The sequence below is a fragment of the Falco naumanni genome, chromosome 12 (genome assembly GCF_017639655.2).
Source record: "Falco naumanni isolate bFalNau1 chromosome 12, bFalNau1.pat, whole genome shotgun sequence".
In the NCBI taxonomy this organism is placed as follows: domain Eukaryota; kingdom Metazoa; phylum Chordata; class Aves; order Falconiformes; family Falconidae; genus Falco; species Falco naumanni.
The window spans coordinates 6,118,237-6,142,309 of NC_054065.1; the positions used below are offsets into that span (position 1 = coordinate 6,118,237).

Consider the following 24,073-nt stretch of genomic DNA (forward strand, 5'->3'; position numbering starts at 1 on the left):
CTCTCGGTGCCAGCGTCCCTTCGGGTGGTCAGGCTGCAGGCCCCAGGGGCCCAGACTCAGTAGCTCGCTAACGAAGTCCAAGACAGCTGCTTGTACCAGAAAAGGGATGGGGAACCTGCTTCTGCTGTGAAACTCAGCACTTTGTTTGTTTGGTTTTGTGGGTGTTTTACGTTTTTTTGCTTGACGGGAGGAGAACACCTCACAGAATCGCAAGGTGGGAAAACTGAGACAAGGCACACGACGCCAGCAGATAAAAGAGCGCAGGGGACGGCGCAGGGCGCCCCAGGGGCCATCCCCAGCAGTGGGTTGTAGTCGGTCACAAGCTGTGAGGGGCCTGGCCAGGGAATATTCTGAGAGGGAATCCTGCGCTTCGGACCGCCTGCATACTTAGCTCAGCTTGCTTGCCCAGCACTGAGCCTCCTCTGCAGCTCACAGCAAATAAACCTCGAGGTGTCCAACTGCAATTTTCAGTCACAAACTGCCAGAGCCGGGCAACCCTGTAGCGGCTTCTGGAACACCCCTTTTTCTCTTCAGCACGGTGTTTCCGCGTTGGAGAGAGCAGGCCTGGCGGGAGTCGGGCGCACGCGGGGGATCTCCTTCCCGCCCCTTCAGCCGCCCTTTCAGGAGGTGTAGCAAACACAAGGACGCCGGTGCGGGCATCCCCACAGGAGCGCCGCTCGCGCACCCCCGCGGAGCGCCTGAGTGTATGTGTGCATGCATGCGTGCTGCAGGGAGCGGGGTGCGGCGGGGCGGTGCAGGCGGAGCTCCGCGCCCGCGGCCCCGCCGCCCACTTGCCATGCGCTGCCCGCGGCCCTGCGCGCTGGCGGGAAGCGGGTGCCCGCGTCCGGCGGCGGGAAGCGGGTACGGCGCGCGCGCCGCGGCCAGCCCGGCCCAGGCGGCGGCGGGGTTCCCCTTTCCCTGCCGCCTTTCGCCGCGCTGCGGGGGCTGAGGCGGGCGCGGCGGCGGCGCTGCCGGGGCGGGGGAGTAGGACGAGGAGGAGGAGGAGGGAAGGGAAGGGAAGAGAAGAGAAGGGAGGAGGGGAAGGAGGAGCCGCCGCCGCTGTGAGGCAGGCGGGTTGCACACATACACACGCACACACACAGAGGCATAGTGAGCGGAGGAGGAGGAGGAAGGAGGAGGTCGCCGCCTCGGCGGAGCCCCGGCACCCTGCGCAGCGCGGCGGGGCCGGCGGCGGCGCCCGCCCTGCCTCCCGCCCCGGCGGCTGAGGTAAGGCGGCGGTGAGGGGCTGCGCGCGTGGGGCGGCGGCGGCGCGCGCGGCGGCCGTTGGGGGCGACCGTTGGCCGGGGGCCGCCGAGCCTGTCAGCATCGCGTCCTTCACGGCTAGCGGCTCTGCCCGTCTCTCCGCTCCGGGCCGTAACCTTGGGCTCCCCGCGCTGCCCGGGGCAGCCGCCCGGCGGCTCTGGCCTCGGCGCACCGGCCCGCAGCCTGAGGGGAGAGGGGGCGCCGGGCGGGCGCCTGTGGCTGTGGATACGTGTGTGGCATTTCGTGTATGTATATCGGTGTGCGTGTGAGTGTGTGAGTGACTGCCCGTGGAATTACTCCTCTCATCCTCACTGCCAGCTGCGCGGCTCGTTGTAGTTAGTGAGTGTATCCGGATTTTGTCAGTGCTGGGCGGTGTGACAAATGTTTCTGTGTAGTTAAGTATAACTTTTCTCTGGTGGGGTTTTTTTTCGGGTTTTTTTTTAAACGTTTTTTTTTCTTGGAGAAAGGAAATCTCACCTTTTGAAGATTTTTTTAATTATTATTTTTTGTTTGCTTTCAGATGTATTGAAAGATCTTTCTGGCTAAAAGTGCTTGTGTTGTCTTTGTGTCTGTGTGTGGTTAACTTCTGCAAATGTTTTTAAATCACTTACTGGTAATTTTCAAAGCTAGGTGTGAAAAACCATTTTCCATGTTGCCAGAAAAGCTGTGCACAGTATTCGATGCGTGACTTTGAATTATTTGCAGTCAGACACCTGTTACTTAATCCTGTTTATCCTTTCCAGTTAGTTATCCAGCCTGGGTCGTTGTCTTATTATTTTTTTTTTTTTAATATCTGAAAATAAACTACAAATACTGTTTCATGCTGATATCTAGTAGAAACCCAGGAATCTAATGCATCTTTGAGGTACATAATGTGTGTTTGTTAAGTAATGTTTTCTCAACTGGAGATGATTTTGGAAAGTTACAGAATAATCTTTATCTCCGGGGGAGTTTATATAATGTTAAAGTGTCCATGGGGGTGCATCTGTAAGAAAGGCAGGCAGTAGGGGCTATATGAAATCTAAGTTTTGCACAGTATAAACCTTCAGTAAAGCGTGCATCGTGTTCTCTTAATATGTAAATACTATTCATGTTTTCCAAACTTCACTTGATGTTGCACCATGGAATTTTTAGTTTAATAATTGGAGTTAATGAGGTTCCTAGAGAAAAATGTCGCATTTCTGATTCCGCGAGAGGATGGAGCAGATTCTTTCATAACACGTTTGTCTTGATGGTTGTATTCTGTAGTTTACTTGAGCAGTTATAGCAAGCTAGTCATATTGCTTGCTTAAGATTATTTTCTCTAACTTGTGAAAGTGTAATGTCAACAGTATTTGCAAGGGTACGTAATATTGTTATGTAACACAAAATAATTATTGTTGTATAGAGCTGAGCAATTCTATATTATACAGAGACAGTTTCTAAATGGGAGTTGAGAACAGATTTATTCCTTCTGCTACTGATAACTTTGTAGAGTAATTAAAAATAAATTACAGATTTCAGGGATGAGAATTCTCTTCCATGATGTTAATACCGCTGTGCCTTCAAATTTTGGTTTTGATTCATCTCTTGATGATATCACTAAAAACCAGGTAGTAATATGAAAGTCAAACCTCTGGTGAAAATGTAACTGCATGTAGCTGTCAAAATAAAATTTTAAGATCTGATTTGATTGCTGCATGTGGATACGTACTTGGTAGAGTAACAATGTCTTTTATTTTATAGACATGCGCCCACGCACTGGAGCTTTGTTCTAAAACAGTATTTTTCTGTCATGAATTTATGCATAACCTACACTCTCTGCTTTTCCTCAGCATGCAGGGAAGAAAGAACCTTAAGGGGAAAGAGAGAAAGACTGAAAAGGGGGAGGAGAGAGAATTCATATGAATTTCCCTTACTGGCAGAGGAAATAGCTCTTTGTTATATATCACCCCAAAATCACTGGTTGTGTTCTGCTTTCACAGTTTCTAAAATAATGGAGAGTTGTTTGGGCTTGATATATGTTGCTGACTTCTGTTGCAGACTTTGGCCATTTGTTGCAGTAATACCTGACTGTGATGATGAACTTGGGGCTATGCTGTGAGTCTTCAAGTGTTAGTTACAGCTTTGTAGAACTGATGGCTTTATTTTCACCAGGTTTACGTATACTGTATTGAAAACTTGCAGGGGTGTAATTTCCTTGCTTAATAAGATGACTGACTTTGTATTTCTTTTTCATTTTTTTTAGCTTGTCATTTTTTGTGTTCTGCTTGTGGTGTTCAGTCGTTTGCATTCCTTTGTGGTTTTAACAGCTCAATTGCTATTCCTTCCTGTTCATAACTTGCTGAAGACTGAAGTCTGAAACTGTTGTTTTAATATTTTCCTTAAAATTGAATTAATCCCTCTTCCAGGGGAAAGGGAGAAAGGGACAGAAGAATACTTACCAGAATTTTAAAAATGAGAACAAAAACTTAAAGCAGGCATCTTACCTAAGAGAGGCGAGTTATGAAAATCGATACCTCATCGATTTTGGAGAAGGCTAGTTTCCTGTGTAGTTTCAACCATCTGTCCCATTAGATTTGGGGAATTGTTGTAAATTAGTTTAGAAGTGAAATTTTCCAAATCATAAAATCTCTGGTTGGCTGTTACTGGAAATCATTATTAAAGGTTGCATAAGCATTATTTGCAGGATGGCTAATCAGTAGCATGGGCTTAGTTCCATTCTCTAATAAATAGATGCATTGTGCTACTGCAGAAATTGCAAAACGGATGGCTTGAGTTCAGTTACCAATTTTGCAAGATATGCAATATATCCAGTTTTGGGAAGAGTCTTTGGTGTCTGCAGAACTTCCACATAGTGGAGATGTTTATGACCCACACTGTTAATGCTTCAGAAGTTTTTGATTATACTGTTGAGGACATCTTAATCTTATCAAAGATGCATGCATAACACTTAAGACATCAGAATTATCTAAGTGCATGCACCAAAGGCACAGATATTTTATTTGGTGGGATTCTGAGAGCAGGCTTTATGGTTCTCTTGCTCCTGCAGGAAAAGTGTGTGCTGGCTTGACTTTGTTGTGTGATTTTTTGACTTTGTGTTTCCAAAGATCTGACCTGTAGAGGGTTTGAATATATGGGGTGGCAATGGTGTAAATACTAAAAATACTGTGCTTTGACATTAACCAGCTGCCTTGTCTAATTTTCTCGCCTTGTGACCACTAAGCTATGAAAATCTGTCTTGTTAGTCCTCACCCATTTTCTTATGGTAGTGGTTTCTGGAAGTTTTGTAAATATGGATAAAGAAGCTTGTGAAACTGCGGAAGACAGATTCCCAGCCATTCTGGAATTAATTAATTAATTATGCCTAGTAGTAACTTCTGTATTATAGGAAGACATGTTGATATATCCAAGTGCCTGAAATAGGGTGCCACAATATGGAAAAGAGTATCAGAACAGCCCTTTTGCAGCTGTCTTCATAGAGCTAATGCTGGGACTCTGTAGTTTTCAGGGCAGGATGCCCCCGAGCGGCTTATGTGAGGCACAGAAATAGATGGTACAGCACAATTGTGGCTCTAGAGGTTCCTCTCCAGCAGACTTCTGGATGATGAGTTGTTGATTTTTCCCTGGTTGTCACTGTTGGGGTCTTGGAAGAAAAACAATGCTTACATCCCCTCCTTTTGAAGACCTACATTGGCTTATATAAGGTAGTGAAGTGCTATGGTTTCTTTTGTCGGTTTGGCTGCACAAGTCATTCTAAGTATCATTCACTGAATGAAGAACTCATTAAAGCTGTAGCTGTGCAACAGCAAAATAATCTGGATTTTTGGAGAAGAGTGAAACAAAACACACTCCTCCTTTCTACTGAAGAGCCCAGCCCTTGGGCAGACTGCTACAAAGTCATACTGTCCTGTTTGCCTTGGCATGGATAAATTGTATTTGGGAATGGTTGTAATGTTTTATTTTACCTTTGGAGTTCTAAGAAGCACCAGTTATTCTTTCTGTGGGAGGGAACCTGTTCCTGGGAAGCAGTGCAGGTGCCACTGAAAGGTTAGAGTGCCTTGATGTAGTGTATGCTTGTGAAAAGGGAGAACTACAAGGTCTCCAGCTTCTAAGGACACTTGCTTTTTTCATGGTTCAGATTTCTCTGGCAGATGGGACTATTAGTTTGATCTCTGTGGCTTCTTATTCTTTTCTGTTGCCAGTTACTGGCGTTGAGCTCAGTCTTGATCCTTTCCCACCAATGGCTGTGGGACAGATCGCATAGATCGTGAAGACCATAGATAAGGCATGGAGAAATCCCACTTGTCATCCCCTGTATAATGACCAACTTGTTTAATGAGTAGGTCAATCTGTAACCTGACTTTCTGCAATTGCTGCATGCTATTTAATGCTATGCCATACCTAGTAGGTGCTCCTAGTTCCTGATGTTGTGTGTCTCATCTTTCTTTTTACAATAGCAAGCGATCAAAACTGAAGTAGGTGATTGACAACTGTCATACATCTGAAGTTAGGGCCCTGCTTTCCATTTCATGTAGAAGCTATTATCATACCACCATGAGGCCCTACACTTGGGCAGTTAAGGGTCACTTGCTTGACCTTTTCTCAGAATCATAGCTTATTTCTTTAACTATTGGCAATAACTGGGAGCTTTAGGCAAATGAGGTGAGATAGTCTGTTTGGAATGTGGTCTGTTATAAGGTCTGTGGAGTTCTTGAAATTGGTATCACTGAAGTAACGTCACACCTCTGCTCTCTTCTTTCTGAAGAAGCTAGCTCTATTCAGTTGACTTTGGGGCTCTCAAATTGTAACTGTGAGCTAACCTTGCAGTTGGTAATTTCAGAAGACCGGGAGACTATGTGTAACTATAGATTAATCTGAATGCTAGATTCAAGAGCGATTGTTCAGATTGATCGTTTACTTGAAAACTGTTCATCTAGGCTTGATGTTTGTATTCTGTTGTTTTTATGTGGAATACCATCTGAAAATATGAAGAGAGAATAAAATCTAGAGATGTCATCCATGTGTCAGATAGTTACATGAAAGCATTTTGTATCTGCAGTTGGTCTAGCAGTATGCCACCTGAGAGAGACTAATATACTCAACTTCAGAAATGTTTGGGTGCACTTTGGTAAGGAGGAAATGGGTATGAAAAAGGTATTGAAGAGCAGGCTATTTATTCTTTAAGTTATGGATAGAATTCCTTTTATAACAATTTCTATATTCACCTTGAGCACACACGCTCCTGCAGACTGGAAGCAATCAGTCAGGAGGTTAGTGACTAATAAAGGGGGCAAAAAGAGTAAGAACTTGAAAGGTTAATAAGCGTCTCTTGGATTCCAGTGATGTAGAGTCTCCATGATCCTGTGAACAGTGTGATGCTGTGGAAAATAACAAGTAGTAAGGAAGTTCTATGAGATGTAAGCTGTGGTTTTGAACAAGATAGGTTGGATGAAAGAGGTTCTCATAACAAAATGGTAATCTTTCCTACTTGATCTTTTAGGATGTTCCAAAACTCTATGGGGTTTTCTGTTCCCATTTTTCTCCTCGAAAATATTTTTCTCATGCCTGAAATTCCTATGTCTCTCACTTTTTCTTTCTGGCTTTCCTTCCTAAGCTTGTGGAGGTTCGTTATTGATGTTGTATGTGCTATACTTGTTGCATATATGGATCTTCTCTCCGCTCCTCTTAGCTGAGGCTGTGTTCTGGATCTAGGATGCTTGCCTTTATCTCTAGACATCTGTACTTCTGCTGCAGCTGCTAAAAGGAAACATAGGGAGGAAAGGAACTGACAGCTGTAGTGAGGGCCTGTTTGTTTTGAGATACACAAATTAGGATAAAAGTTCTTTTAAAAAAACAAAACCACCCAAAAAATTGTGAATATTGATACTTTCTTGTAAGTTGCATTTTCTTATGTACACATGATAAGGATGCATTAATTATTACAGAATTCCTCTCAAGAGAGTGGGTGGAAATGGAGGATGAATGCCTCATTGGGAAGTAGGAAATAAGGACAGGGAGTGGTTACTCTGGCTAGGCTAACATAGTCTATTGAACCAAACAGAATTGGTGTAATTTTTTCTATGCAGGACCCTGATCAGGGAAGGAAAAGCATTTTTGAAGAAGGAAGGGGAGAGATGGGGTGAGAGGCTGATGAATTTCTGGTAGGTTAGTTTGCAGAGATGACAGTGAAGCATAACCGTTAAAGGAGAGGCTGGTTGGCATGGTGTGGTGATGAGATGTACTCTGTATTGCTCCTAAACCTTGACTGCAAGGCAGCTGTTGGATGATTTTATTTTTTTTTTTTTTTTGCCTCCTCCTAGTTCTTGGGGATTAGTGCAGATTAAGTGGGTGCTCTGGTGGATTTGGAGAGCTGTACTGCATGTCTGACATCAGGAAAGAATAGACTGAGTAATTATTGCTTTCTGGTCTTTCAGTCTGTGTTATTTGTGTACCGGTTCCCTAGCAAAATATGCTTAGGAATAATTGTCATACATTAAATGACAAGGGAAGATGGAATGTGATTGCAGGTATATCAGAGCAGATTGCAAATTAGGTGCTGCAGTCTGACATAAGAGCTGTTAGTTGCAGGTTATGTGAATACTTTGGCATCACTGCTGAGCTTGTGATTTTCGCATTGGAAATCTCCTGTATTCTTGTATGCTGCAGGTGCAGGGGAGCTCTTGGAAATTCCCCTCAGTGTGTCTGCCATCCCTCACATGATATGCTTATCTGCTTTGATTGGTGAATTCCCATGCTGAAGCAGAAGGTGGGGGTTTCTGGGGGCAGTGGGAAGAGGAGGGGAGAGATGTGACGGGGGAGAATAATTGAGGGCTCAAATAGGGCAGCCTGAGTGGGGAGAAGATTCAGCTGCTGCTTGTTGTCCTGGGGGGGGGGGGGGGGGCGGGTACCATATTCTACCAGGCATAGAAGCTGGGTCTGTGAGACCCTGGTAGGCTCTTCTGTAAGGCTAGGAGACGTAGCCCCTAAATAATACATTTATATTTACCCTGGGGAAGGACTGTTGGTCCTGTAATCTACCTGCTGCAGCTGAATGGATACAGTGATTATATTTTTTTAACACACATGCCCAGCCACACCCCCCTACCCAAATCCTTCGAATCTGGTAATATCTAGCAGAGTCTGGCTGGGTTTTTTTGCTGAGACTTTGGTTTTTGGCTATGACATACATAGTGGGTTTTGTTAACCTGTGACTGTAGCAGATGTCTAGGAAGAGAAATAACTTCTGGGAAGACCTTGGCCCAGGTCCGAACGAAACAGGCAGACCCTTGTCTACTTGGATGCATCCTAGGGCATTATGTAGGCTTGGCCCTGCATGCTTCCCCTCCCCGCCCCTTCCCAAACTGAGAAAGTACTGGAATTGGCATATATGCCTAGCCTGGCCAACAGGTATTGATAAAATAGTCTCCTTTGAGATATCCTAATGAGAGCATAAGGTTAACTAGGAAAAGTCATATAATAATAGTTTGTAGCTGTGTGCCATTTCGTGTGTGTCTTGGTACAAGAAAATGTGTTATAGTTAAATTAGTCTTTGCATCAGGTAATGGAGGTGCTTGCACTGCTTTTATAAGAGTGGTTGCCATGTCTGCCTGTGTTGAATTAGTGAAGACTGACACCTTGGAAGGAGCATATGGTACTTAACTGGACTTCCCCCAAGGAAAGTTAAAGTTGGTGTAGTACTGGTGAACTTGGTAACCTCTGTTGGTACTTTTGTGAATCAATGTATGGTTCACATGCATGGGAGAGAATACCCTAAATGTGTCTCTTTCAGCCATAGCTGTTAATCACCTTTGCACTGCAAAAGACAGCTGATGGTCATTTAGTTTTCTGGATTGAACTGGTAGTAAGGATGTACACATGCTTAGGTGGACAGGAAAAGGAAACAGCAGTATCAGTCTTCTGCATTTTGCATTTATCTCTGGAGAGCTGTGTTGTCATTACTGTGGAGAAATGTTGACTGTTTTTCCTATTGCATGTTTTTGGTTGATGGGTATCAAAGGTATAAATCTTAATTTTTGCTAGTCTGGTTGAGTTCATTTAGAAGACTTCTTACTAATGAAGTTGGAACTGCAGAATTGTGGTCCGTGTGTGGACAGAGGATTCACAGCTCACTTAAACCTTTATCTGGTTGTCCAGATGGCATAAAAACTTAAATCACCATTTCTATGTTGCATCTTCATTTTCAGTGCTGATTCTGTCATGGAATTGCAGCCTCAAAAAAAGAAAAAAAAAAAAAGTTGTTTTTTGGCTATGGTGAGAGTCTACCAGTTTTATTCAGGCTTGGTTTCTTAGTTTGGGGATGGAGTTGTTTTTAAAGGTAAATAAATAGTACTCTCCAAGTTTTGTGCAGATCCCAGCATGTTAGTTTCTAAAAGCTTTCCCGTGGTAAGCTAAAAAGCCTTGTGTAACCTAAATGCATTTCCAGATGTGGGGAAATGAAAAGTATATGTTTGCAGTAATTCTTTTCTATAAAAACACATATATCTATTTTGTAAATGCTTCTTATATTTTAAAACATGAGGTGAAAGCAATACATGAGTAACTCTGAATTGGTATGAAGTAGGCTACTTCAAAATAAAAAGTGAGCTTTATTGCTGGAGATATTTTTTTTAATATAATGATCTTTGTGATATTTCAGTTTTCAAAATTAAACCAACTGAATCAATCTGTCAAGAAATACATGCTCTGATTATATATCTTTGACTTAGTTATGCTCAGTTAAATAAACAGTTCCCTGTAATCTTCACTGATCTCATCCTGGTTTCATTTCTAATTTATCCTTGAAAAGACACTGCTCACCCTAATTTAGTATAACCACCTCCCCTCCCCACAGTAGAAGGGGACTGAAGATGAATATTGTGAAAACAAAGATATAATTGTAGCTCTTGGATGTTTGATATGTTAAAAACATTTGTTGAATTGATCTGAAATTATGTGGAAAGATATATAGGTAATTGCTCAGCACCTGAATCATGGAAAACATGTTATCAATCATTTGATGATTCGAAATGTGGCAATTTAAGGCTTTTGAAAACTGGAGAACAGATTTTGAAATCAGAGGTAGAAATGGCAGAGGGAATTACATTGCTGGGTTAACCGTTACAGTTTTAAGAAGTTGGCGGCATCCAACCGTAATTTAGTGTCAGGATGTTTGATGTGTATTTTCTTGTAATTTTCATTCTCTTTTGTTTTTAATGGAATTGTTTTCTTTACAGAAAACAATCTTAGTATAACAAAATATGAGATATTTTTCAAGTCATGTAAAATTACATTAGACTTTTTGTGGGCTTAGTTTTTGATTAATTTTTTTCTGTTCCCTTAATAAAAGCTGATGATGTCTTACAGATTAACCCCTACTTTTAGCAGCATTTAAATACTCTTGAAGACCTTCATGAGTGATTTGAAATTTTAACCAAAACTTGGATCATGAAGCTGTTGTTTCACCTGGTTCATCTAAAAGATCTATAGAAGTGTTTTTTCAAAGCATTGGAGGTAGTAATTATCAGAGTAAGGTGTCAGTTCTGTTAAGAGATACAAATCTGTATACCTAACAGTTGTGAAATTGTAGGCCTATAGTATTTGTTAGGTGAGGTACATCTCTTCCTTAATAAGTAATTGCAAAAGTAATTTAAATGATAATTGTTTTTCTGGTAATACTGCTTAATTTCATAAACCATTACATGGAATCCCTGAGTTACTAAGAAGCCTACTCATCACTTCAATTTAAAAAGCAGGTGCTTCTGTATACATGAAGTACAAATAAATTTCTAGCTGTCCTTTTTTTTTCTCCTTCAGAAGTTGGAGATAAGATAAAACTTCTGTTTTAATTCATGTGAAGAAATTCTTACTTAAAGATGACTGAAAGTGGGTGATTATTTTTTTTTCCTGGCACCTCTTCATGCTATCATCACATCAGTTTTAGAAACTGAATAATATTGTCTTAAAGGCTTTGGTAGGGCATAGTTTACTTAGCTGAGTGGTCTTCAGCTGGTAATTAGCACATCTCTTCATAAATGTAACAATTTCAACAAAAGTTGGCTCTTCATCTACAGGAATGTCTATTGACAAGGTATGGGTGTTACAAGCATGTAATAGTCAATTTGAGCTTTGTATTCAACTCGGATTTACGTTGTGTCTCATCTATGGTGCCTTTTGGAAGGTAGTTGCCATTTATCTGTTCTCTCTTAATGTAATACTATTGTGACTGGGTTTATGCATCTGCAGTTTTTTCAAGGAAGATTCATAGGCCAAAATTGTTTGTGTCTGCTTACTGGTCTATTCCTTTCATTGTCAAAACGGAAAATAATAATAGAAAAAATTAATATATGAGCAGTACATTACTGGAGATGTGACTTGTTCTGCTCTCAGTGCAGCTCATTCTGAGCAAAGCCTGTGAGATGGTGTTTTTTGAAGAACTGGTGAGAAGCAAGGTATAATAAACTTTACTGTTTACTTCCCTCTTGCATCATTCATTCTTGTTTGTGCTTGATATGATAAATAGCTCAGTAGGTCATGAGTAGCTCTGTGCTGCTAGTGTGGGTTTCCTATTTGGGCCATGTTTTGGCCTTGGAAAAGTTAGAGCAAGTCACTTACTATTTTCCTTCAGGAAGAGACAGGGATTGGAGGGGGCAGTTATTCTGATAGATAACTGTATAGCTTCTTTGTTATTGTTTGTTCTGGTTTTATTTTTTGTGGTTGTTTTTTATTTGTTGGGGTTTTTTTGTTTTTTGTTTTTTCAAGTTTTGAAATTTGACCTGACAAAGGAAAGGTAATGAGAATCTAAATAGTGTCAGGAGTTACTTGGTGGAGGGTATGCCATCTATGAGAAATAAAACTGATGTGAGTACAGCACGCTGCCACTGTGCAAACCATGCCTTTCAGAGCTTGAGACATGATTAAATAAATCTGTAGGTTTTGCAGGTGAAATACAGTTTTGAAGCCATATGAAATATTTGGCAGTATCCTGTTGGCTATACATTCAGTGGGGCTCCGGTTATTCCTTCCAAAGTGAAGTATATATCCACAAGCTGTCTCAAGATGCAAATGCTTCTGACTGTAGCACTAGGCTGACATGTACTTGCTAAAAATGTTCTTTTTCAGAAAAAAAACAGCCCCCTGGTTTGTGAGATCAGATGTTAGACTGCACTTTTCTGGGATGGAGAGAAATTGCTGGAATTGTAGATGACTATTGAGGCTGATATAATTTCTTCAAAATTAATTTTTATCTCAAGTTTCAGCAGTGCAGGGAGTGGCTGTTGGGACCCATTTGATCCTGTAGTTAGGTGTGGTAGTACTGGGTTAAGAGCATGTAACCTTTTAAAATGCAGGAGGGATGGGTGCCCAGCCTGAAAGCTTTCTTTGCTTTTTGGTATCAGTTTGGCAATTCCACCTTCTAGTCCCGTTCCCCCTCCGCGTATGTTTTGGGCATAGGCATATCTGGCTGTAGTAGACTTTTAAAATGAGATTTCTTTGTTCTAAACCCTGATGAGTTAAATACTGCAAGACACCGCCCCCCTACCTCCCTGTTCTGATTATGGGATTTTTTTTGATACTTACCTTGAATGTCAGATACCTGTCTTTCAATACCCATCTTAAATAATGCCTAACATGAAGGCTCGTTGTCTTGTGAACAGTGAGATACACAACAGCCTTCAGCAGTGCACATCTGAACAATGTGCATACTTCTAGCTTAGCCTTTAAAGTATGCGCTGAAGTACAGCACAATGTAAATGTCAATTCAGGAATGTTAGGTAGGTTTGGTATGATCCCTTAAGGATTCTTTCTTCATGTCCTAAATTGCAAGGTTTCTGGGGCAGGAACTATCCTTGCATTATTTATTTTATGGCAATTATTACAATGCAGCCTGTTTTGTTGTTTGTTTTGTTGTTTTTTTTTTTAATCTGATTGCTGCCTATTTGCTGGAACTTCAGATGAGAGAATACACTGCAACACAGCGGTTTTAATTAGAATATAGATGTACAGTGCTTTTATGCAAGTTAAAAAGAAATGACATCTATGTTGTTCAGCTCAACATGCTGAAGTGTCTGAAGATATAAAGCAGCTTTCAGATTTATTTTTTTTTAATATTGCAGTAGTTGAGACCTTTATTAGTGTGGTAAGAAGACTTTACAGAAGCTTGCAGCGTATATCTCAGTAATGGAATTCTGGTAAATTACTTCTCGCCCTTGACTTGCGAATCAAAACGTAGCAAATCAGGGGCACGGACATACCATACTAGAAAGAACTCCCAGGAGTGCAGCTTAATGTATGGAGCAAGGCAATGCTCATACTGCTTAGATTGATGTGTCATGCAGTATTAGAGGCTATTGTCTTTAATACCTTTGTTAAGGAACAGATCCAGTTTTGATTTATAGTCCAGCAGTAGCAAAGGTTCATTCTTTTCAGGTTTAAAAGTACAGTATGACACAGGATGTTTACCAAACAGTGTTTTTGCATATAATCTTTTGACACCAGTCTTCCAGCAAAAATGTAAATGCGCTTCGTAGTGTTATTTCTAGGTATGAGGATTCCCTGTGTAAACCTTTAAGTCAGAGCATAACTCAGGAGTGTCTCCTCCTTTTTTTTTTTTTTTTTTTTTTTTTTTTTTGGCAACTGTATGGAGATAGTCTGAATCAGCAAAGCTTGCTTAAAGGGACGCTCTCAGTCAAAACCTGTACTGAACTGAAGTAGCTGCAGACATCAGGCCTACTGCTGAACATCCCTGTCAGTTTTAAAACAAATTTGTGTGTTGTGCTGTTTGTTTCCACCTTTCTTATATTTTTGTATATTTATATATATTGCCTTATATAAAGGGAACAAAGAAGAAACCCTGAACAAGCTCGACTGCACAGTTTGATGAGAAAGGAAATAGAAGAGACTGGGTAGAAACTGCAGTCTAATAAGCATAGATCTAGAAAGATGCTTCAGCTATGCTAAAAATTATTTGACACTTTGCAATCTTACAACACTCAGTGATCTAATAGTTGTTCTGAAATCGTTTTTTTAGGTGTTGTACATACTTGTTAAAACTGCTCCTTCCCCCAAAGAATTTGTAACACCAGCAAAGGAGGAGCCTAGAGCTGAACACAATTTTTAGTATATAGGCAACAGAATATAAGTGTGAAACAGTTCTAATTAATGTGATAAAAGATCAGCCTAAAAATACAAGCTGCATCTTTGAATAGTTTTCAGTCAGGTGGGACTTCAAAGTTACTGACTTCCCTTGGAAGCGTGCATTTTTACAACCTAGCACAGACTAGTACTGGCTACCATCAGAAGAGATTTGCTCTAATAAAGCCTGCAGCGTCAGGCCCAGGATGTTTGCACAACATGGCTCTGTAAACCTCTGTGCAGATGTGTAATGCTTTGATCTGTTTACTGGACAAATAAAAAAACTAAACCAATGTCTCCCATTTTTTCTTGGGGAGAAACTAGTGGACAGGAAGTCTGGCTAGCCATATCAGATTTTGCCCTAAGAAATTGCATCAGTTCTAAAAAAGAGGCATTGTACTTGCAGCTTAATGTTTCAACTCAGTGTCAAAACGTTATGTCAGAATAATGCAAACCAGTAATGCAAATGATTTTCTTGGGTGGATTTCAACTCCTGTGCTAGTATCTGGTAAAATATATTTACTTTCTTGCATGGAAACATCATGCTATTTCTGTCACAATAATGCCACTTTCAGCTAGCTGGTTGCAGCCAGATTCAGAGATAGTGATCATAATTGTTTTGAAACATATCTCTCTTTATCAGAGTGTAGATTATTCTTTTATACTCGTATTATTCAGTGACTACATGTTTATGTTGAACTGGGTATGTGTTCGAGGTGGGTAGAAACAAGATAAAGTGTGTTTAAGCCAATTGTAATTTAATTTCTCTGTATATTTTGTTGAGACAAGAAAAGCTGCTGGCGTTTAGGCCTTGCCGTGCATTAAGAAGTGATTACGAGTCAAATTCTCCTATGAAATTAAAACAAATCGGAAAGCAAAGTGAGAAAGAGGAAGAGATTTGCATGAATTAAATGTCCGTGGCCTGTGGTGTGCCATCCTCTGTTGCTTTTTCATTGACAGTCTGGTTATGTAAACTTCTTCCCACCACTTTCATCTTGAACTTGCAGAAAAGCAGTTGTGTGGTGTAACATCTACTAGCGTAAAAATGGTTGTAAATATACTGCTGCATCTTCACTGTGGAGCCCAGTAGGAAGGAAAGAAGGGATAGAAAAGAGTGTTCTCTAGAAGCACAGATGGCTTGAGCAATTAATAACATTTTGTAAAATAGCTTACACCCCACTGCCCCATCCCCCACCCCCAGCTTAATATGATTGCCAGAAAAGGACTGTATGAAAAAGATGAGTGAATCTATTTGGTACATACCTAATATGATCAGCTGTGTACTCTCCCCTCCCATATGTTATGGGACAAAGAGGCTTGGATAAAATGGCATGCCCATTCTGTGTTGTTTTGCACTGTATCTTGTATTATAACCAGTATGTAGTTATCTCAGTAAATTTTCAAGGGGAAAAGTAATGCTGCTTAATCCCTTTCTGTTGCTGTTAAGGAGGATTGGGATAATAAAAAGCGTAGATCAGGACATGCTATGTTGGGGTCTCTGGCCTACATTTCAAAACATGAATGACAGGAAGCAAGCCACCAGTTTCTGGAACATGAGGTATATCCCAAAAAGAATGACTGAGCTGCAGTAGGATTTCTGTGTTGATGCTGAGCTTTCCCTGGAGACCTTAGATGATTGCATCTTATCTTGGTGATTTAAAGTGCTGGTGGCTTGCTGGCCTCAAAGGAGTATGCATTCTCTTCCCGTCTCACCTGCTGCATGTTCCCCAGCGCCCACACTGGCTGCATGTTTGAGTCTAGGATTGTCCCTTCATTTCTGATTTCTTTGGATTAGGGTAGGACACCCCTAAACTTTACTCTTAGTTGGAGTGCAGGTTTTCATGAAAATAATTCATCTCATTGGCCCAAGCAGAGTAAAAGCATTTAACCATAATGACCTGGATTCTTTGTAGTGCTGTAAATGAAGTCTTGGATTGTTAATGTTTTCATCAGCAGTGAGTAATTTCATAGATTGAAAACCTCTTAAACTGCAGCATGATAATTTTGGTTCCAGAGAATTACTATAGGTGACTGTAAAAATACTTTTTTTTTCCTTCTTCTAAAAATCCCCAAACGTACGACAGTCCTAAAACACAGGTGAAACTACCTGCAGAAACTTTAGGATAGTATATAGTTGCTACATTCAAGATACCCTGAAATTCTCTTATTCAAATTGCAGTTTGTGTTTCTTAGACCTATTACAGTGATGAGCATTTGTGGTAACTGCTTTGTATTGCACAAATGCTGCTATTTATTGCTTGGCTTAAATTATGTGGTTTTATCATAGAAATATAATTTGTTCACTGTAGAAAAAAGTCTGGAAGACTTTTATTTACAGATTTTGGACTGTGTACTTGTTGATCAATATGCTTTTCATAAAGTAGAATTTCTGGGCTCCAAATTATTTGGAGTCTCTGTGGATGTAGTCTGGTGGTTTCAGCAATTCAGTGTGCTGAATCTTGCACAGCAAACACCAAAAAGTACTTTTACTTTTCAGTTTAGTTATACGCGCCCTGATCCTGAGTTGAGAACTCTCTTGACTCATGACTGCACGCCTGGAATGTAGGGCTAGTACTCAAGTATATGTTGTGTGGCATTAGCATCAGCTTGTATACTTTTTGTTTACTGAATTTCTGACTTAATTCAGTGAAGCTAAATGCAACAATCCTTAATAAAACCATATGTGGTTTATGAATGTGATTTCCACTGTGGTATTCTTTTGGCAGAAATGGATAAAATGTTATTTGGGTTTTTCTTCCTGTTTCTGAAATTACTGACTAATAGTTGTGTTTAACTGTGTATTTAGCTGCTTCCTTTGTCTGTGTCCATGAATCATACTGTCAAGTTTTTATTTACTTGGGATAGACAGCTATATACCCCCGTAAATCACTGCCATCCAGGCCAGTATCAGTGAAGAAAAGGTGCAGAGCTATCTGGTAACTGAAGAGGCCACTGATCTTGTGGATTAGTATGTGCAATGTTCCAGAAAGATATGCCAGAGGTTCAAATTATGTAATGCTTTAAGCAGGAAGCTACCAAATTGTGTGTAGAGTGTGTCACCGGCAACAGACTGATGTCCTTGGCAACGCTCCACTCCAGGAAGGAGCTGAGGTTTCTCAAGGGCTTCAGATGAGAATGAATGATCTGACGGCGTGCCCTTGCTAGAACAGCTTGCCCCACTGAAGGCAGGAGCTGGCAGTGCACAGCCTCGCTGCTTGCTGTTAGAAGGCAGGGTGCTGACATAACGTTTTGGTAAAAGTGGGTTCCTGTCTACAAGAGTGTACCAGCTGGCATCATCTTACCAAAGACGTAGTGTTAGAGTGAGAGTGGTTTGTTGGTTTTTTTTTTCCCCCAGGATTTTTGGTTTTGTGTGTTGGTTGGTTGTTTTTTTGCTTTGGGTTTTTTTCCCCCAGATACCGAAAAAAATTTGCAAACGAAGAATGATGTTTTTAGAAACTATATGTCCAGATTGCTGTATAGGAATGTAGGTCTGAAAAATGTTAACAACTTTGTATCTAAAAGTAACTAATAAACAAATAAACTATGGTTGGTGTTCCTTTTTGGCACAAAGGGAGTGAAAGTTTGGTAAATATTCAGGATATATTGACAGACTAAATTAACTGTCGTGTTTAAATTAAGATTCTAATGGTCTTTTTTAAGTTGGGTACTTGTACTTCATTTTTAACTAGAATCAGGCAAAAGGTCTTTGTTGGAATTCTAATGTTTCAGTCTCCCGGTGGGTAAGTTGAGGAGGTACTCTTCATCCATAGCCAAGTGTCTGTAGATGGGAAACAGTTACAGACTTCTAGAAGTGTGTTCCTGTCAGGTCGTTCCCCCTGATCATTTCAGAGAATGATAGGTGAAAGAGAAACTTGTATGTTAGATCCCTGTTGATGCAGACTTGTTTTCTGCTTTAAAATATAAATAAATAAATCTCTTGACAAGCCCGGAATCTTGATGAAGGCTGTCCATCCGTTTGAAGGATTATCATGACAGCCTGGGGGTTTTGAAAACTTCAGTCCTTTCCCAGTAGGTTAATAGAGGGTTAAGGCACATGGAGAGAGGGAGAGGCAACCCATATGGTACATTTAATGTAATTGGAAAGTTCAGGTGACTAGTCAGGAATCAAGTCTTGGCTTACTGAACAGTAGCTAAGAAATCTGTGTTGTGGCCAGTGATGAACATTGGACACTTCAGAATTTGATGCCTCTGCACCTGGTTAAGTGTTGAGTTGCAATTGAGATCCTGTGGTATCCATCCGGTTAGGCGTTCAGGATGTGAAGAACATGAAAATAATGATCCTCTGACACCCCCCCACCCCACCCCCAGCAGGTATCAAGGTACGTAAGACCAGCTTATTCACCTCTTCTTAAAAAAAATTACTAATTTGTTTATCTTCTTTGGAACAAGAGAGAAATAAAAATTGTAGAGTTTTTCAGTTCTAGCCTTTACACCCAGATGTAGAACAAAAGATAAACCTGAGGCTGCAGCTGCTGTCCATTACCCCATCAGTAGTTCCTTACTGTGTATTGCGGATTGCTCAGTGTTTCTGCCTGTGTAACTGAGCCTTGACTCTGGCTCCAGTTGTTTCCCTCAAAGAATTTATAACCTTACTAAAAGGGCCGTTGGAGATTTTGAATGCAAACAAGGTTCTGAAGAAATACTTCACTGGTGAAAAGAAAAACATTTTTGGTATTTGCATAACTAAAAAGAAACTGATTTTTTTTGTTAAATTTATGATATTGTACTTATCTATTTACATGGAACATGAGAAATTTCAGAGTCCAATGGCAGTTTTACCCAGAAAGCTGTAAATGATTAAAACCAGTTAAGAAACATTCTCTTTCTGTTATGTGCATTAGGTGTGGTATGATGCTACTGATTTCAGTGGAGCGGTGCTACATTTTATGCTGATGTAACCGTGTTGAAATTTGACCACAATCTGCAAGAGAACAAAAATATCTAAGGTGTATCTCTCATTTCAGACTAATAGAATAGCTTGTATGCTTGAAAATATTTTTGTAATGTATTTGTTTTTCCATCAGAAGCATGTTTTGAATTGTGAATTTATTTTAGCATTAAGTTGGCTTTAGTTGACCCTAGAAATAAGTGTAAGGACTCTTGTGTGTGCAGCTGTGAGGTGATGGAGACTCAGTGATACCTTGTAATGTAATTATGAGCTACTGAGGCCAGCCTGAAACTGCACTAGTGAAATGAGACAATATGAGGCATTAAAAAAAAAATCAAACAAAGGCACTGTGTAGTCTTTTCTTGGAAGACTGTGCTGTCAATATTTAATGAGAACAAAGTACCTAGCCACCATCCTCTTAGGGCTGCTATTTCTGTTTTGGAAAAACTTCTGTTTTAATTGAAGTTCTTGGCAACTTTGGGAGAATTCAACAGAACAGGAAACTATTTTCTTTAAATGCTCTCATTGCTGTAATTGTGATTGCTGTGGTTCTCAGTCCCTGTAGCATACTACTTGAGGTGTTTTATGCACCATGCGTTTTCAAGGCAAACACTAGACCTACAACACACTCTGGCCTCTCTTGGCTGAGACACTTGTTTTCTAGAACCTCTTTATTCTAATCTTAAGGTGTGTGTGTGTGGGGGGGGTTTTTTGTGTGTGTGTGTTTCTCTTCTTCTGTACCTCAAAACTTAAAACGGTATCAAGTCAGATTTAATCCTCAGTATGTGCCTAGTGGATGTTCTCAATTTTATGCTTCAATTTATTTTACTTTAAAGGTAAAGATGAAGCTTAATGAAAGAGAAAAATATAGCTTCTGTCCTAATGTGTAGGACCTCTTGATGGAGATTCATTTGAAAGTGCTGCAGTTAATTCCATATTATTTTCAATGCTGAACGCTTGTTTTTTCTTTTAAAACATTCTCTTATATTAATCAATTTCTAATCTAAATTTGGATTTGACTTCATTTTTGAACACTTTTGCCCTTTTATTTCCAGTTTCTTTAACTCTGCTGCTTTGCTTGTTGCGTGGTTGTTGTGCTTGTGTTCAAATTAAGCTCTTCTACAGATGACTTAGATATAGAAATCAGTTGGTTTTGTGCATTTTTAAAAAGAGGGGGGGAAAAAAGTCAGAACAGCAAAGCAGTTGGTATTATTGATACAGATGTGACAGCCACAGGATCTGTACCAAGTGCTTCCTCAGAGGAAGCTTGGGAAGAGGTCAGTTTTTTCCTGAAGCACTCAACTTTGCTGCACGGAGTATATCACAGAACATAAAATACCAGAATGTCACAAGGATGCTGCTGTGACTCTGCCCTGATGCCTGGAGCTGAGGGAACGGTGTGAATCCCTTTACCCATTTGTGCTGCCCGGAAGCACAGAAGTGTCACGTACCCCTGTGCTGCCAACCTCTTCCCCACCCAAGTAGAAGTGGGAAAGACAGAAGCAGACATCAGTGAATTAGTTGATGCTTTAATCCTTCTAAAAGGTTGACAGAAGCAATGGGGGAAGTATGTTTTAGCACTGGTAACGATGACATAATTTACTTCTTACCCAAAGGTGGAATAAGAAAGAGACCAGATTATATACTTCAGTATAAAATACTTTAGTGTTTTGTGGTTGGTTTTTTGTTGGTGTGGGGTTTTTTTGTTCCCCCTCTACACCTGATACGTTGCTCTACTTTCGGTCTCTGTTCTGTAGGGTTACTTTCTAGGTTTAAATGCTTAGGAGACCAGATACCACATGTTAGTTTCACCTGTAGCTATGATGCTTTTACTTAGATAATGAACACAGAAAGGAATTTCAAAATAAAGTGACTTCAAACAAAACCTCACTGATTCTGCAATATTTATGCTTGCAGTAATGTATATAATCTGATCGATAATGAGAAATAATTTCTGGGGGAAAAAGAGGGTCTTGAGGTAGTTCACCATGGTTTTATTAGGTAATTAAATATTAGTATGCACAATTAAGGCTTTTTTTTCTTCTTCTTCTCTTAGGAAGGCATTGTCTACAATGGAAATTTCTACAGAGTAATTTCTGATTTACAAAAGGTATGTGTTTGTTTGCTCTTTGAGCATTTTAATTTGGTTTTCTTTTACTAGATTATTTACGCCAGGTTTAAAATATGGTGTAATGTTTCAATGCTGTGCTGTCAACATTAGAAGAATGAGAAATGTATTCTGAAAAAAACAATGCTTTGGTTTCATGAAAGGAGAAAAGTTATTAGAAATCTAGGTTATAACTTTGCAAAATCAAAGTATGCTGTGCTCTCCTGAAAAACGGGTACTCTGACTCTTAAGAAAGTGTCTGTGTGAGTATGATGAGTGACACGCAGATGCATGTATTCTAGGTTTCCAGTGGCCTCATCTTTTTGTAGTAGCCTAACATTCTGGGAAGTATGGGTGAGAAATAAACTGATCTTTTTGCCTGTGTCCTGCCCCCACCCACCCCCCTTTCAGGCCTGACTAAAACTGCAGTGGTAATGTGGAGCCATTCTTAAAACAGCTGCAAAGGCAATTTAAGTGCTCTAGTCTTTATGTGATTCTGGTAGATTCTTCTCACCTCACATTTCTGGAAAACAATTTTATTATGGTGGTTTTTTTTATACTCAGGCTTGGGTCACTTGCACACCAGTTTACATTCCCTTCATACATACTCCTAGTGTGAGTGTAGTTTTGTGTATCCCACTGGTATCACGGATTCTTACCCTATTTGTTTCTGCTGTCTGAAAGCTACTTTTCCTCCAAAAGCACCAAAGTGGCACAAAATTCCATTTGCTTTAGCATCCAGGACTTGAGCAGGCTAAAAAGGGTTGTAGAGGCAAATGCTTGTTTCTCACTAATCCTGAGTGAGACCTCAGTCTTGCCCTGTTGGTCAAACCATTCAGCTGAGCTGGAGTTATTTGCCCATCTTTACTGCGTAACAGGCAGAGCACTGCGCGTGCAAGTGGAGTCTAGAATTTCATGCACTATTCTTTCTACTGAATTTTTTGTAAGTGACCATGACAAGATGGTATATTTACATTTGTATATGATCAGCAACAAAAGTGTTGAAGTTCACATCAGAATTCTCGTATAATCAGATTTCTCAGATGAGGATTCCAATTGCAGATAGATCTGCTCAAGGGATCTTCTGCAGGAAAATTTCAGTGCAGAAAGTCATTGCTACCAAAGGGTATGCTTGTGTTGGTCTTCTAGAATTTTAGAATTAGAAGTAATGGTACAGTGGTTGTAGCAGTATTTCTATGTATGTATAACATTTGTGTTATTAGTCATTAAAACTTACTTCTGTTTTCCTTGGTTTTCACTTCTTGATTGTTGGTTTATTCCTATGGCATACACCACGAGGATTTGGGAATTTGTTGCACTGTGACCTGGTGTTCTCTCACAATTGGTTTGTTTATTTGTATCTGATAAAAATAATTCTTGTGTGGGCACAAGTACATGTTTCTAAAATAATTTAAAAAGAAAAAAATTAAACCTATGTTGGCCAGAAATAGCTTTCTTGGAAAGTAGACTTGTGTAAATATTTTCTTAGAGCAAAAGTATGAAAATACAGGTAGTGCTAACTCCTTACCCAGATGTAAGCAAGAGAACTCTTACTAGATTTAGAATGAAGTCACAGCAGGGACAGAACTGCTGGGGTAATTAATACTGTTTTTTAATATTGATAAAGTAAGGGATAGATCAGTTTACTTTGAGTAGCTATTGTATTTGAGCATCATGCACGCTTTCAAAATAAAACTCTGCATAACGGGAAAACCCACTATATATGGAGTTAGGTAAAGGAGGTTAGAGTTGTTACTTTTCATTTTCCCTTTCACTCATTTTTAACCATTTAAACATAGCATGCATAAGGATAGCCATAGGTTTTACACACAGTCTTGAAAGTCAGAGACTTCAAAATCTTCCGGAACAAAGGAGAAGAAAATTCCAGAACTTCTGAATTTATATCAGGTAAATATGGAGATAGTTTGTTCAACAACAAGACAAATCTAAAACAAAAATAGCCCCAGGCAGTCACAATTTGTACAGTCAGTTTTAGGGTCTGTGAGCAGCATACTGTAGTTAATACATTAATACATATTAGTATGTAATAGTTATATTGAGAATGCCTGGGAGAGGCTTTTTGGGTAGCAAGCATACTAAACAATCATATTATTAAAGATAAGTGAGACCATCATGCATTATTGTCTGTTTAATTACAGTGTGATTCTAGACAGTATTTCTTCAGGAGATGAGGTCAGGTGGTGTGTCCTTACAGGTTTATTCTGTTCACCTAGTGGTGGGAGGACAGGGGTGTGCAACAGAGCTGGTGCCTTTATCATAACACATCATTACCTATGATGATGCGCTTTTTAGGAAAGCATTATTCATGTTATTGAATACTCAGGAGCTTCAGGAACTTTGACCCCTTTCCTGCTTCTAAAGAGACTGAGCTGAAGAGAGAACTAGCCAAAGAATATTTTTTTTTTTTTAATAAATTGTGTTTTCCAACACTTTTTTAAGGACGGATTGTTGAATCCCTCTTGAAGTTTATAATGTTAAGCTGGCTGGGCATAATGTTCACTGGGCATTCCTGACTGGAATAATAATTAAAACAACTTACTGACCATCACGGTTACCTCATTGATTTTATTCATCACCACTTTTTAGCTGTTTTTTATGGAGGTGAAATAAGATACCTGTGGTATTTTTACAGGTTAGAATTGCAAAACTTTTGTACATAAAAG

At 40.0% G+C, this 24,073-nt stretch overlaps 1 protein-coding gene across 6 annotated transcripts in view; it reads left to right on the forward strand.

The window, feature by feature from the left end:
* The first annotated feature begins 1,047 nt into the window (after positions 1-1,047).
* The window catches only part of PLCB4 (phospholipase C beta 4), a 208,343-nt gene continuing 185,317 nt past the window's right edge, over positions 1,048-24,073 (forward strand). For all 6 annotated transcript variants that reach the window (XM_040611916.1, XM_040611917.1, XM_040611915.1 and 3 more), the window contains exons 1-2: positions 1,048-1,227; positions 21,339-21,392. The gene's annotated coding sequence lies outside the window, so the exon portion shown is untranslated. The remainder of the gene's footprint in view (positions 1,228-21,338; positions 21,393-24,073) is intronic.